The 13323-nt window shown below is 45.5% G+C and overlaps 1 protein-coding gene across 1 annotated transcript in view; it reads left to right on the forward strand.

Moving 5' to 3' along the window:
- The first annotated feature begins 227 nt into the window (after positions 1–227).
- zhx3b (zinc fingers and homeoboxes 3b) overlaps positions 228–13323 on the forward strand; it is an 84180-nt gene continuing 71084 nt past the window's right edge. The window contains exon 1 of the mRNA XM_080204686.1: positions 228–538. The gene's annotated coding sequence lies outside the window, so the exon portion shown is untranslated. The remainder of the gene's footprint in view (positions 539–13323) is intronic.

A 13323-nucleotide genomic window follows, 5' to 3' on the forward strand; every position in this document is an offset into this window, starting at 1 on the left:
TTTTCAGGATTGTGAAATGTTTGAGAGACAGGTAGATCCTCCTTTTCCAGAATCCTTTCTGGCACCCTCCCCCACACAAGTAATTACCCCCGTGGGGGAGGCAGAGACAAGCCCCGAACTCCCCACCCTCTAAACCCCCACAAAGTGAGAGCAACTTCCAAAGTATTTTGCATCGTTCGCAAGGGTTGGTGACGTTGGCCATCACGTGTGTCAGCGTTCTGGCGTTGGATTTGGGGATTTTTGGGGGGTTGTATGGGTTGAATCGTATCGTTTTCCTTTCGCTCTGAGTGTGTGTGTTGGCGAATTTCCTTATTACATCTGAAAACGCGACGAGACCGGGCACAACGCTGCAAGGAGCGAGAGTCAGCAGCGGTCGGATCACAGCTGAGGGGGTAGTGCGGGGGGGGGTGGCTGCCTCTCGGTCGGGTTTGGAAGGAGCCAGTTAATATATAAATATATATACATACATCTCCATAGAACAGAGAGCGTGAGGAGGAAGAGGAGGAGGAGGTGGCAGGCAGCTGGATCGCGGAAGGGGGTGAGTTGTGTTTGGGAAGCACTGGGGCTGATTATTGCTACTTTTACATTGATACACTCGATTGTTGCCACGTTCTAGAAGGCGCTACAATGTTGCCAATTCTCCCTGCACCCACTCTCTCTCCTCTTCTCTGGGCTCCCCAGTCTATTTGTGTGTGTGTGTCTGTCTGTCTGTCTCTCTCTCTCTCCCACACCCCCTGTCTTCAATCCCTCCCTCCCCCGCCTCCCCCCCAGTACAGAAAAAAATGAGTCAACCAGACCCAGGCAGAAAAGTAACCCAAATAAAATGGCGGCACAGTCACAGCCAGTGTGTGTGAGTGTGTGTGTGTGTGTCTCTGTGTGTATAAAACGATCCGAGGGGGGTGAAATCAAAGAGGGTAGGGGGTAGGGAACGGCTCTGTTTAGGGACGGTTCTCTCCTTCCCTTCCCCTCCTCCCCACTCCCAACTTGAGAGACGTAACACACAAGGCTGGCTTCTAATTACAACCTCTATGTTTTTTTTTACTTGCCCCTTTTTCAAGAGGTAAATAATGGATTGAAGTATGAAAGTGTACTGTGTATCCCCCTTCTCCCCTCCCAGGGCTGTGAAAATTAGCATGAGTTTCCAACCCCCTTTCTCCTTTAACTGGAGGCTGTGATATTTGAATGGGGAGAGGTGAAATTGACGGGCTGATATTACAAGCTGAAATTGACCAGAGCGAAATTGAGCAGCGTCTAGATGACTGTCCATTCAGCATGTCTGTATGTGTGTGTGTGTGTGTCGGGGGAACAATCTGGTTTGCTAGCATGTTCCATTATACACACACACACACGCACACACAATGTCTTTTTTATTGCTGTACCTCACATTGTCTTTAAAACCAATCTTCATTGTATGGTATATATTACAGTTGTATTTAACATTGCAATCTTTGGAAGGCAGTGTGTGTGAGAGAAAAAAAACATCCTTCGTTCAAATCTAAATGATTCGTCCAAAAAAAAGTAAACGGTTCAAATCTTTTAAATAACATCTTATTTTTCGCGTTTTTTTAAAAAATAGACGTTGTTTGTTGTAATTGACTGACTTGAAGGAGAGGAAAACCCCATTCGTGTAACGTTGCAAATAGGGAGCATCCGATTTGCTACTTTTTTAAAGGGACAGGGTCTGTTTCTTTGTTTTCTCTTTTTTTTGCTCTGGCCTACTGTAAATCAAGATTGGGTAGGCTTCTCAGATTGCACATGCGTCTTAAAGCGCCAGTGACTCTCACAGGACTGTTTAGTAAGAGAGGGGACGCCAAGCTTTTAGAAATGGGTCTGAGAACGGATGTTTGCAAAAGATTGGAACTCTCAGATGTGCAATATTACAAGATGTGCAACACCTTTTGACTTTTACAGAGACTGGCAAGTGCACCAAAATAGTTACAAATAAGCGTATTTGTTGTTAAACAGCCACTTCCCAGGGAGTCAAATTGATACTTGCATTAAATCAAAATAAACCAGCAGGAGTTTCTTCTGGACTCCGCAACATCTTTGGAACTCTGCATTATCGCAAATATTAATTAGTTTTGGTCTCTTTAATATGTTGGGTGTTTTTGAATCGTACAGGGTTAACTTGTTTCAAGTTTTCCTCCCCTTCCCACCCCCGATCCCTTCCTGTATTGTACTCTTAACCCTCCTCCTCCCTATCACCATGAGAAATGGAGTGAGTGTGAAGGAGCCACAGGCCTCATCCATTCCACATAGGGCTGTGAGATGGTTGTTTTGGGCAAGCTACGCTCTCTTCAGGAATCCCCCCACCCCACCCCCGCCCCCCTGGATACAGTCTTGGTCTAAGCAGCAAGTAACAAAATCGTTCCATATGTGGGAGGCAGGGAGGATGCTGTGATCTCATCCCAAAAGCCAAGCCTGTTTCCCATGGAAAATTTTAACCTGATGTCATGTTTTGCCCGGATCCCATTCAGCTGATTGTAGGTAGGGCTGTGTGTGTAATGTAATATTAACCATGGAGGGAAATTATTCAGAATCTACTACGTTTACAAAACCACAAGGAAAAGGGGTGTTTTTTCCCCCCAGGATAATATACTGACCCAGCCTGTGTGGGTCTCTGTGACTCTCAGTTTCACTTGAGAATTTCTCAACCTTGCTGTTCTCTCTGTAAATCTGTCTTTTCATCCTCTCTCTCCTTTTGTGTATTGCCTTTTGCACTTCCTCCTGTGTGCCCCAACTCCATTCTCTATGAGAATGACTCTCTTTAATGTTGTGTCATGCTGGTATATGTCTTCTTTTCCACTGTGTGTGTGTGTGTGTGTTTTCTCTTTCTGCTTGTCCTCCTTGTTTCTACTTCCAGCCTCTCCTTACGCTCTCTCTGTCCTGCCTTGTCCCTTTCCACCCACAACCGCCACCATTCCTTCCGTCTCATTCTGTCACTCCTTTTGTCAGCCGACCTTTCCTTGGTCAACTACCAGCTATTTCTTGCCAATAACTAATCCCTGCTCGTGTGCGCGCTCCATCTCTCTCTCTCTGCACCCCCCACCGCCCTACTCTTTCACTTTTCCATTTCCTCCCTCCATTCTTTGTCTCTCTCACCTCATGCAGAGTGTTTTTTTTAAAAAAAGTCAGTTTGTTGAGTGGGCAGTGTGCTTTAAGATTTTGCGTTTGAGTCCGACCCTTTGCTCAGCTCCAAAGTAGGAGGACCGCAGACTTGCCCTAAAGATTTCTCTTAGCATCTCTGTGCCCCTCGAGTGGCACTTTTGTACTCGAAGCTTCAGCAGTTTGGACACAGGGGAGCAGTATCAGTGTGCCAGATTCACATTACATTGTTAAAACTTGCCTCCTTGTGCTGACTGCAAAATCACAGACTACGTTGTGGTGAGTCTGAGAATCTGCTGGCATATGGGAACTGACCTTGTTTACATCATGCTCTGAAACAGAGAGCAAGAGACTCTGTTTCTCTCTCTCTCTCTTTATGTTTACTTGATTTCATACATTGTAAAAAGGTCTTTCAGGTAAAAGTGAGCAGTGAGGTATTATAGCTCCTTTTTATTTCACTGTGCTTACAAAGTAACATTCGAGTAGGAGTAGGCCATTTCAGCCCTTGAAGCCTGTTCCACTCGTCAATTTAGATCATGGCTGACCTCTATCTTAACTCAATTTGCTCGTCGTAGTTCCATAACTCAATAACATTTGCCTAATAATCTTTACCAATCGTCATTTACAATTGCTCCCTAGTCTCGACTGCCTCTTGGGGGAAGAGAATTCCAGATTCCCTCAATTTTTTTTTTGTGCAGGAAAAAGTGCCTTTAATTTTGAGATGATGTATGAATGTAAGGAATTATTTTATGTCTCCCCTTCTGTGCGAAGGCACTAGCTCTGCATGGGTAAAGCACTGAATATGTCCCAACAATCATAGTAACCCAAATTTGTGTCGTCCCATGAAGTGGTGAACATTGTAGGACCCTTTGCAAGCATTATCAAACAAAATTTGATACTGAGCCGCATAAGGAGATCTTAGGACAGGTGACAACTACTGTTCAAAGAAGCCTCAGTAGATCTTAGATTCATCCAAATAGCTCCCACAACGACCTTGCAATAAGTGGTAACCTTGGAAGAAACAAAGATCCGAATCGCTAATCATTCTGACTGCATGAAGCAGCCGGATTTAATTAAAATAAGTACATCAAATTCACCCACAAGCAAGATTTCTCTTTTTTTTGTTGTTGTTCAGTTATAAATTTGGACATCATTGGTGGGGTGGCTCCTTGAATATTGCACCTTCTGAGTTGCAGCAGAATCCTAAATAATTGAGGGAGTTAATCCTGCACTCAGTAACAGGACTTAGCTGCACTTTCTGTTTGTGTGTAATACAATACAATACCATACCATTTCCATCCATTTCGACTGTTTCTGCCCCTTTGTGCCTTTGGGCAGCTGTTCAACGCATAGCTGCAGGTTGGCTGCATTTTGTGGACCCAACCCCTCCCTGGCCGTGACGTCACGTTTACTTCTGCTGTGGGCAACATCTGTCCTTTTGTATTGGTGCTTTTGTAAGCCGTAAAATAGATGGAAAGGTTTGGAGTGTCCAGGTGTGTCTGGCAGCATGTGGCACAGTGGCAAGCCCCGATGCCTCACAGCGCCAGGGACCCGGGTTCAATTCCGGCCTCGGGTGACTGTCTGTGTGGAGTTTGTATATTCTCCCCATGAGTTCCCTCCGGCTGCACCTCTCTCCTCCCACAGATGTGCAGGTTAGGTGGATTGACCATGCTAAATTGCTCCTTGGTTTGCCAGCATAATTAAGGACCCCATGTCTACCTGGACATGCTGCCTTCTTCCATTGGGAAAAAGATACAAAAGTCTGAGATCATGCACCACCCGGCTCAAGATCAGCTTCTTCCCAGCTGCTGTCAGACTTTTGAATGGACTTACCTTGCATTAAGCTGATCTTTCTCTACGCCCTAGCTATGACTGTAACACTACATTCTGCACGCTTTTGTTTCCTTCTCTATGAATGGTATGCTTTGTCTATATAGCATGCAAGAACTGATATATTTCACTATATGCTAACACATGTGACAATAATAAATCAAATAGTTTTAGGGGGATCAGTAGGCTATATACATGGGGTTGTGGGGATAGGGCCTTGGTGGGACTGTTGTGTGCCTTGATGGGAGGAATGGCCTCCTATACCATTGGGAACCTATGAGTCTACAATATCTGTATTACTACATACTTTGAGTATGATGTGATGGCTTCAATTACTTTAGGCATCTGCAACATTTTTCTGTGTTTTTTAATGTCTGCGCTCTTATTCCTCATTTGCACCCCCCCCCCCCCATACTTACTCTCTCTAGCTCTCAAACTAACTTGAATTATATTATATCATCTTTTAAGAAGAAAAAAGCCCAGGAGGCAAGAACGCGACAAGCCACAAGATAGGGGTATGGCATCACAGGGAACAACAAGGGTTGGACGTGAACCAAAAGTGGCAGAGCACGGAGAAAAGGGGACATGTCCCCTCTCTGTCCGACCCCAAAAATCTCTCTCTCACACTCGCATACACACCCTTCCCCTGACTACCTGTTTACCAAACACTCTGTTTTAATGAGCTTGCTTGATAATCACTCATGCTTTCTTTTGGTCTAGGCTCAGTACACTACAATAAACATGTCATCTCTCCAGCTGACTGCTGTGTCATTTTGAGACTTTTTCTGCTGCCATCGCTTTCACAATGCGTGCATATTCAGACCTGTCGTCGCCTGCTTTTGTGAACTGATTTAGGGGGTTTTTTTAAGAAGAAGAAAGTTGCTTTAAAACCGGGCTGCCTCTTACAATTTATGTAGTTTTTATTGATGCATTCCAGCAACATAATTAAACACACATCCAGCTGTTTTGTATTGCAGGGAGCATTTTAAATCACCGAGCAAGTGACAAAAGAAACAAATTGTTTTTTCACCAGTTGAAATTTCAGCCACTTGAAGCAGGAAGACCACAATTTAGATTTTTTAAAAATGAACCTCTATTTTTTTTTGTGTGGGGGAACAAATTCTTCTCTCCTCCCCTCGGTGCTTGCTAACTCCCAGCGGTGCTCTGCTTCTTTCTTTGCTTACTCTGCAGAAGCTGAGCCCTGGCAAGTCTTCATTTCACAAGCTCTGCTGGTGAACGTCGCAGGCTCGTGGACCACGTTGCCCCGTTCAATCATGTCCGCTTGCCTGGTCTCCGGCAGAAATGGCTGGACAATAATTCGTGACCTTGGTTCATTTCTTTCCTGGCCATCCACCACCACCCCTCCCCCACCACAGTACAGTCTGGGGACACTGTGGCTGATTTGCACTGACTCCATTGCTCCTCTGGCTGTGACGAGCTCAGTCAGCACAGATCATGGATTGAACCCAGGACCTTTCTAGCTCAGCTGCACAGCATGTAGTTTAGTTACACACCAATCCATTCGAGAAGCTATTGACGTCTTTAAGGGAAAGCTTTGTTTTCTGTGCGCCTATGGCTAAAGATCATTAGGGTGCTTTAAGAAAAGCCAAGGAGGCAGTGCATAATGGGGTTGATCCACTAAATCACTTGTTCCATGGAGTGGGTTAAAGGGATGATCCTTCGTTCAAATTCCCCTCATCCGTCCATATTTGTGATTCTCTCTGTCAATTTTTGGCGTATGCTGGCGTTTAGTTTTTGAGTGCCTGATGCTCCATGTACTAATTGCAATGTGGACTGAAATTTCTTTAACTGCGTTCAGTAAATGTAATGATTTCCCCTCTAATCACTGTTATTACTTCAAAGTGCCCCGTTACAGCTGCATGTTAGTCAAAAGGTCTTTACGTTCAGGGCAAATTCTAGCTAGGTTTCTGTAAATTTTTAACCATGTATAAATTGTACTTGTACAAAATATCCAGTAGGTACATAGGGTCAACCATACTGTGCCCTGAAGGTGGGAACTATGCCAAATGCCTTCAACCAGTTACATCGCTAATGAGTTAACCAATTATTAAAAATATTTAACCTTTCCATCCTGCACATTCTGGTGCATTAAATTGTACAGTATGTCAGACTTGGCCTGGCAGTAAGTGGTGCAGAGATCAGTTGGCGTTGGGATTGGACGTGGGTGGGAAGGGAAGGGGAAGTTGAGCATGGGTTGGGGAGGGGAAGGGGTCTCATGTTTTTATGTGTCATTCACCAGGGAGAGAGCTGTCAGTTTTTTTGATTTTCCTTTTGGTGTTTGATGCCAGGCTTACTCACAGTGTGTCAAGCTTATGGCCTATATTGAAATCACACTCTTGTACATTGGCTTAATATCTTTTCTTTAAAAATCGTATAGCCATTTAAAATCGTGTGCCGATCTAACCATGCTGATTGCCAGCCTTAAAATGATTTGTTCCATTTCATGCACCTCTTCCCATTTTAATGTTTTTTTTGCTATTTCATGCACTCCCCCATGCCCAAGCACTTGTGCATACTGGCCACGGGGTTACTTTGTGTTCATTGCTTGTCACTTGGTAACAATAATGTCGTGATGAATTTTGAAACTGTTTTGCATAACTGGAAAAATACTGACGTTTTGAGTTTGAGAAGAAGCAGACGAGAGGGTCACTGCAATAGGTATAGCTGCTGAGACAGATAGACGTCAAGAGGGTCACAGCTAGAAGATTCAGGGTAGGCCTTTTGGGACAGAGGTGAGGAGACAATTCCTCACCCAAAGAATGGTGAGCCTGTGGAATTCATTCCCACAGGAAGTAGTTGATGCCAAAACATTGAATGTATTCAAGAGGCAGCTGGATCTAGCACTTGGGGGTGAATGGGATCAAAGCTATGGGGAGAAAGCAGGATTAGGCTATTGAGTTGGACAATCAGCCGTGATCATGATGAATGGCGGAGTAGGCTCGAAGGACCAAATGGCCTGCTCCTATCTTTTATGTTTTAAGATACTTGCATTTGTGGCAGAGTTCCAAACTAGTCACTAATAAACCCAGCAAGAAAATTCGAGTGAACCTTGTGCAGAGATTGATTAGAATGTTGAACTTGTTACCACGTTCGAAGGAGCAGTTGAGGTAAATGGCATAGATGCATTTAAGGGGAAGTTGCGTGAGGGAAAATAAGTATGCTGTTAGGATTAGATCAAGCAGGGTGGGAGGAGGCTCATGTGGAACATAAACACTGGCATGGACCAACTGGGCCAAATTGGTTGACGTATGAGGAGAGACTAAACAATTTGGGCTTATACTCACTGGAGTTTAGAAGAATGAGAGGGGATCTGAGGTATATAAAATCCTAAAAGTGATTGATAAAGTAAATGTAGACCAAATGTTTCCTCTTGTGGGGCAATCCCGAACAAAAGGTAAAGGTCACAGGTATAGATTGAGAGACGATAGACTTAAAACTGAGATGAGGAGGAGCAACTTCTCACAGAGGGTGGTGAATTTGTGGAACTCGCTGCCCCGTAGTGTAGTGGAGCCCGAATCATTAAATGGTTTCAAGAAGGAGATGGATATATTTCTAATAATAGTAAAAAAAAAAGTATATGGGGAACAGGTGGGGAAGTGCATTTTGAGACCAGGAAGGGATCAGCCATGATCTGATTGAATGGCGGAGCAGGCTCGAAGGGTTGAATTTGCTTACTTCTGCTCCTAATCCCTGTGTTCCTGTGAATGACGTGTTTTTGTGCTCTGTGAAAGCATGTTGTATGGAAAATGTTACCCGGAGGTGCTATTTAAGATAAATCATCATAGTAAATCCAAGGAGAATAGATACAAACTGATCAAAATGCAAATTTAGGGAAGTTGGAATTAAGTTTAAACTTGGGGTGATTAACCCGTGGGAGCGATGCAGAAAATGGGGAATATCTCTATCTCTTTCTGGCAGGGCCGTTTATATAGACCTTGCGGCCATCCTTGAAAAATCAGAGCATCTTGGTCATGGCCACATTATAATTCTATCGTTAACTAGTACTCAAAATCTGTATGGTGTGGACAAGTTTCTCCCTCCATCAAGTCACGCCATCACCATTCCTTATTCAGTGTGATAAACTACTGTCCACCTGTAACTTGGTCGTATTTCCCAGTTACTCGTTATGAACACCTCTACTGGATAAGATATGGCTATCAGTCTTGTCTTTGTATCCAATTCCAGGCCTGGGTGTCAAAAGTACTGGGTTGCAATAATTGGCAACAAGAAGGTGCCTCTGCCTGTGCCGAGGAGAGAACTCTCATACTACAGACATCTTGCCTTTTTTACCCTCGTCATCCCAGTTTCCACGTCTCCACTCAGCCTACAGTGGGAGCTGGGAGATGATGTAGTTGTCTCCCTCTACACCGTAGGCAAACCCCCCACCCCCATCTCTCCCTTTGCAGCATAATAAAAAGTTGATTTATTAGTGTCACAAGTAGGCTGACATTAACACTGCAATGAAGTTACTGTGAAAATCCCCCAGTCGCCACACTCCGGCGCCTGTTCGAGCACACTGAGGGAGAATTTAAGACAACCAATGCATCTCACCAGCACGTCTTTTGAACTGTAGGAGGAAACCAGAGCACCAGGAGGAAACCCATGCAGACATGGGGAGAATCTGCGCTGAGCGTGATCCAAGCTGGAGTGTGAGGAATGGGAGTTGGGTGGGGGGTGAGGACTGTGTGTGGAAGAAATGGTGGGTTCAGGATGAATCATTGCAAACTCACCGCCTTTGTGTGAAATTACCTACAGCCCAGCCCAGAATCATGGAAACCTTGCGTTATTACCACTGTTCTGCCGTCTAAGACCTCACACTTAGATGCAGCGCCAGCAGACACTGTCTGCTGCTTAGCCCAGAAGGTTTAACCTCCAGACAGAAGACCTTGTGACTGAAATGCTGTAACATCCAGATACTGAAATCCATTCCATGACTTTTCAAGTACAACACTGTGCAATTTAAAAAAAATGCAAGGCTACGCATGAGACACCGTGAAATCTCAGTGAGCCATGACATTTGTGAAAAGATTGAGTCACACTGAGGGTTTGTGTGTGCAGGGATTCGAGTTGCTATGGGCTTTCCACCTGAAGTGCTGCATGTTCCTGTGTTTGTGACCACACCCTGACTACACTGTTTCACCTTTGAGGGTTGCATCTGGAAACCTCACTCCCTGGTCTCAACTCACTCCTTGATTTTTTTTCCTATAAGGAAGCTGGCAGATGGGATAGCGCTGCGTAGAATCTTCTAGAACGTCCTGCTGCAGCCCATCTGTGCCACATACTTTTCAAATACCAGTCCAGAGTAAATGGGACAGATAGGAAAATATGGGGGAGAATGCTGCCTTTAGGATGGAATTACATCTGTCCCTGGGTGATTTTGTAAATGGAATTCTATTCTTAATAGTGCCTTCTTAGGGAGCCTACCCACTGCTTTAAGGCATTAATTACCTTTTGTATTCAGCCCCTGTTGCACAGGCATACGTAACAGCCAATTTTCACACGGCAAGATCCCACAATTCACAGACGAGACAAGTGACCACTCTGCTCCTGAACTCTTTTCCTCCCAGGCAGTGGTGTTAATGTCTGAGAAAGCACTTCGACTGCCAGGGCTTGAAGCTCTGCTATTCTCCGTCCCCCTTCCTGCTTCCTCCCTTTAAGCCACTCCTTAAAAACATACCGCTTTGCTTTAAGTCACCGGTCTGAATATCTCCTTTTAAAAGTAAAAAGTTTGTTTATCAGTCACAAGTAAGGCTTACGTTAACACTGCAATGAAGTTGCTGTGAAATTTCGCGAGTCGCCACACTCCAGCGCCCGTTTGGGTCAATGCACCTAACCAGCACGTCTTTCAAAATGTGGGAGGGAACCGGAGGAAACCTACGCTGGCACGAGGAGAACGTGCAAACTCCACGCACACAGTGTCCCAAGCTGGGAATCGAACCCGGGTCCCTGGTGCTGTGAGGCAGGAGTGCTAACCACTGTGCCAACATGCCATGGCTGGATGCATATTTTTCTCTAGCCATGTTCCACTGGAATGCCGTGGGGCAGTTCCCCAAGTGATAGCACTAAAGCGGCTACAAGAGGATGTTCAACCGGGGTGTTGCCCGGATTGGAGCATTTGAGCTATAAGGAGAGACTGGATTGTTTACTTTTAGAGCAGAGAGGGCTGAGGGGAGGGATGTGATTGAGGTGTGTAAGATCATGAGGGATACAGACAGAGTGAGTAGGGAGCGGCTGCTCCCCTTGATTGTGGGGTCAATCACGAAGGGACATAGATTGAGGGGAAGGGGGCAGGAGGTCCATAGAAGGGGGGTGGGAATCTGGAATGTGCTGCCTGGGAAGGTAATGGAGGCTGGAGACCTTCCAACCTTTAAATAAATATTTGGATGAGCACTTGAAATAGCACAACACTCGGGGATATGGGACAAGTGCGGGAAAATGAGATTTGAGACTTTTAATGATCGCTATTGTTGTTGCTGGTGGGCCTTTTCTGCTCTGTACGTGCGACTCTATGACTAAGTAAAAGGTGCTATCTAAATGTAACCTGTTGCTGTTGATTTCAGTGCGCTCAGGCCTTGTTGCGATAACTATTTTTAAATGTTGTGGTCTCTGATGGATCGATTTGTTTCACAGCTTTCAGAACTTGGCTGGGTGGTTAAAACCGAGGCCAAAGCGGGTGTGAAATATTTGATTGTCCACTTCGCAGTAAACTGGGTGGCTCTCACCTTGTGTTCTGGCTGATTCTTATCCCTCGATAGACACTGTCCAGACTGATTATTTCCTCTTTAGTCTCTTCTGCTTTCCCTGGGACTTAGCTGTATGCAAATTGGCTGCTGCATTTGTTTGTATAATAGGAAAGGTAACTCACTGGCTGTAAAGCATGGACTTGGGATCATAGATCATAGATCCCTACAGTGCAGAAGGAGGCCCTTCAGCCCATCGAGTCTGCCCTGAACACAATCCCACCCGTGCCCTCCCTCCATATCCCTACATGTTATACCCACCAATCCCTCTAACCGACACATCCCTGGATACCAAGGGGCAAATTCTTAGCATGGCCAATCAACCTAACCCGCACGTCTTTGGACTGTGGGAGGAAACCGGAGTACCCGGAGGAAACCCATGCAGACACGAGGAGAATGTGCAAACTCCACACAGACAGTGACCCGAGCCGGGAAACAAACCCCGGACCCTGGAGCTGTGAAGCAGCAGTGCTAACTACCGTGGGTGCAAAGGCACTACTTAAATGAAAGTTCTGTGTCGGTTTCAATCAATACACAGATTATAGAATCGCTACATTTGCAGAAGGAGGTCATTCGGACCATCAATCCTGCACTGACCACAATCCCACCCATGCCCTACCCCTATAACCCCATGCATTTACCCTAGCTAGTCCCCCTGACACTAAAGGGAAATTTAGCACGGCCAATCCACTAACCCGTACATCTTTGGATATAGAAAATGAAAAAGTGTTCTTCCTTTATAACCCAGAGTTCTTATCTAGTGACTGACCGTACGAGCAAAGAGAGTTTCAGATCAACCCTGCTGTTTGCTGAGTTAGCTGATCGTAGCAGGGCTGGTGGTGAGAGCATTGTACTTAACCGCAGCAGCCCTGTGCTGAAGAGGATGAGAATTTGATCAGGGTTCCACAATGCAGTAACTGCCACCCTATAACTCAGTGTCAGGGGCCAGGTTTTGATTCCTGGATTGGGTCACTGTTTGTGCGGAGTCTGCACGTTCTCCCCATGTCTGCGCGGGTTTCTTCTGGGTGCTCCAATTTCCTCCCGCAGTCTAAAAGACATGCTAGTTAGATGTCTTCGCCGTGCACCCGAACAGACACTGGAATTATTATTTATTTATCAGTGTCACAAGTTAACACTGAAGTTACTGTGAAAATCCCCGCGTCGCCACACTTTGGTGCCCGTTCGGGTACACTGAGGGAGAATTTAGCATGGCCAGCACGTCTTTCAGACAGTGGGGGGAAATCGGAGCCCCCAGAGGAAACCCACGCAGACACGGGGAGAATGTGCAGACTCTGCACAGACAGTGACCCCAGCTGGAAATTGAACCTGGATCCCTGGTGCTGGGAGGCAGCAGTGCTAACCACTGTGCCGCCATATGGCGGTTAGGGGATTTTCACAGTAACTTCATCGCAGTGTTAATGTAAGCCTACTTGTGACACTAATGAATAAACTAACTTTTCCGATCTGTGTTGGAATTGTAGACGTGTGGACATATGGAAACAGGCTTGGCAGTGAGATCTCTTTTGGGTGAATAGGCAGCTGACAACTGCGGAGGCTTGTGTGTGATTGATGGCCAAATGTCTGAGATACCAGGGAGTGCCTTTGCAATTTTATCTGAGCAAGTCAT

This window comes from Carcharhinus amblyrhynchos, chromosome 16, assembly GCF_965287045.1.
Source record: "Carcharhinus amblyrhynchos chromosome 16, sCarAmb.v2.hapA, whole genome shotgun sequence".
In the NCBI taxonomy this organism is placed as follows: Eukaryota; Metazoa; Chordata; class Chondrichthyes; order Carcharhiniformes; family Carcharhinidae; genus Carcharhinus; species Carcharhinus amblyrhynchos.